Source organism: Schistocerca americana, chromosome 8 (assembly GCF_021461395.2).
Source record: "Schistocerca americana isolate TAMUIC-IGC-003095 chromosome 8, iqSchAmer2.1, whole genome shotgun sequence".
Classification (NCBI taxonomy): Eukaryota; Metazoa; Arthropoda; class Insecta; order Orthoptera; family Acrididae; genus Schistocerca; species Schistocerca americana.
Genome location: NC_060126.1, coordinates 315,068,589 through 315,071,278, shown reverse-complemented (window position 1 = coordinate 315,071,278; position 2,690 = coordinate 315,068,589). Strand labels below are relative to the sequence as shown.

Below are 2,690 nucleotides of genomic sequence, written 5' to 3'. Positions count from 1 at the left end.
GGTCTTCCCATTTTTCTTGACTGACCCTCTCTATAGCGAGACAGAGGCTTTGCTTTTTCCTTTTCAGATTTTGCAGTTTCCTTACCACGTTCAAATTTCTGACACTCCATTCTCCTACTCGTAGGACGTTATCCTTTCGTTGATTATTCGATCTTTTCCTCATGGTCACCTTCCCTTTGGCAGTCCCCTCCGTGACATCCCATTGGGGGACTGATCCCGAACCTTATGGCAATGGACACATTTTCAATTACAAACCGCACTGCGTTTAGTGAATCCATATAGAGATGCATGATAGTCCACTTTTCGTCAGTAAAATTATCCATAACGCTATTTATCACGGTTAACGCACAACTACCACGACCAAAGGACAAATCCGATACAGATGCGAGCAGTACTGAATGCAAGATCGGAGACGAAGAGTAAAAGGGGCATTACTGTCACCAACCGCAAGTATCGCGAGTGAATGGAAAAAGAATGTTTCAAACAACACTCAGCGCGTACCTTTGACATTTGCACTGTTGTGCAGATATTTTAAATTTACATTTTAGATACAGTGATAAATGGGGCAAGAAACTAAGCCAGATGCAATTAATCTGCGACGAGCCCGCTGTACCAAATTATTCAGAAAATATGTATGAAGAACCTTTGAATTTTTGTCGGTGAAATTCAGGTTCGCCCTGGTATTAACAACTGTTAGTCCTGCGGTTGTATTGTGCAACCCGTCTGGCAGTAGCCACTTTTATATCGAAGTTATTGTTAGTGAGAGCCAACGGCCGTGCCGCAGTGGTAACACTGGTTCCCGTCAGGTCGCCGAAGTTAAGCGCTGTCGGGCTTGGCTAGTATTTGAATGGGTCACTGTCCGAGTCTGCCAAGTGCTGTTGGCAAGCGGGGCGAACTGAGCCTTTGTGTGCGCAATTGAGGAGCTACTTGATTGAGAAGTAGTGGCACAGGTCACGAAACCTGACAGCGGCGGGAGAGCGATGTGCTTACCACATGCCCCTCCGTATCCGCATCCGGTGACGCCTACGGGCTAAGGATGACACGTCGGCCAGTCGGTGTCGTTGGACCTTCAAGACCTGTTCGAACGGTGTTTGTTTCGTTTTATTATGAACCATCTCCCCATGTAAACAGGTATTCCCTTACGAGCGATGCATATGGTATAATTTCAAACGATGGTGCGCAGTCTGCCCCTCCTAACTGCAGCTGTGGAGTTAATGGTACAGTTATGAACAGAGCTATGAAGTCAGAGGAGAGTGCTGCTGGCTTACTACAGCGATCAAGAGGACTTGCACGTGAGGACGTTGCTAAGTTTGCGACTCGTCTGACGAGTACTGTCTTAGGCCAGAGAAGAAGGGGATATACACGTGGGGGTGTCTTCCGGAAGGCGGCAGCCACAGTTATTGCCGGAGTCAGCGGCCGCGGTGCCATGATTTATGCGGACCCGGCTATCGGCACCGAGCGCGCGCCCGCTGCGGGCTGCAGCCGTGGGAAACCGCTGCCCTTGCGCCGCCGCTCGCCCGGTCGTGATGTAATTATAAAAGAAAATCGTGGCCGATTAATGTTGGCGGAGAGGAGCCTTCGCTCTGGCCGGCCGGCCGCCGGTGGTCCGGGAAGAGGAAGAGGAACTCGAGCTCTGGGAGGGGAGCGGAGTCTTCGTTACGTGCGGCTGCCGGCGCTCCACCACCTGCTCCGCCACCTGCTGCACGCAGCCACTTGCTTCCTTCCACCTCTGCTACTGTCGTGTGCTTCCTAGTGTACGCTTCCTTAGGTTAGTTAGGTTTAAGTCGTTCTAAGTTCTAGGGGACTGATGACCATAGATGTTAAGTCCCATAGTGCTCAGAGCCATTTGAACCATTTTTTTTTTTTTGTACGCTTTCCTTGCGTACTCTTTTCGCTCTGTGCCAACAGGTTCCTCAGATTTCATTGCATTTTTTTATTTCGGCAAACGAAATCCTTTCATTACTGTATTGACTGTGCCACCAGAGTTCACTCAGCTTGTGTTAGTGTGTCTAATGATGTAGAGAAACTATAAAATTCCCACTATGAAATACCCGGCCTCCTTGTCCAGAGTAAAGTTGATACGTTCCAGAAACACTATAACGCATACCGTATACATAAGAGAACGTTAATTCATAATAAAATTTATGTTGATCTTGCTCCATTTAACGGTAAAATCTAATATCCATCTTGCTCTGAAAACCTGAAGACACCTGAGGCGAAGTGCATGTAATGCAAGTTGTCCGAAACCTGCGCCTGTAGCCGATAAGCAACTAATTTGTTCTCGATTTTGGAACGAAGAGACAACTCGATGCACAGAGCTAGACTACTCCTACGGTACCTCGTATTGTGTGCACTGTAACACCTGACCAGGAGAAAATAATTCTTAGGGTATGACGAATCTACTATGCAAATATGTGGGTAGAACTGCGGAGGAGCTGTAGTAGTCTCGCGTTGAGAGTACAACGCGTGCTGTACGTACTCGTTTGTAGGGAAAAAAAACGTACTGCTGAGTCATATCAGAAAAAATATCAGAAAAAAAGAATCATTGCTTACGCTAATGTGTTCATGTTTCATGAAATTGATTAAAGTCTGCAACTGTATTTGGAAATTTATAAAATAACACTTTTTCATCTTCACTCCCGTCTATTTTCCAGTAGTTATCGGCCCGGGCACAGGTGCCTGTTATTTGG

At 47.1% G+C, this 2,690-nt stretch overlaps 1 pseudogene; it reads left to right on the top strand.

Annotated features, from left to right (window-relative positions):
• Positions 1-765: 765 nt before the first annotated feature.
• On the top strand, positions 766-884 carry LOC124546167 (annotated as a pseudogene).
• The last annotated feature ends 1,806 nt before the right edge of the window (positions 885-2,690 follow it).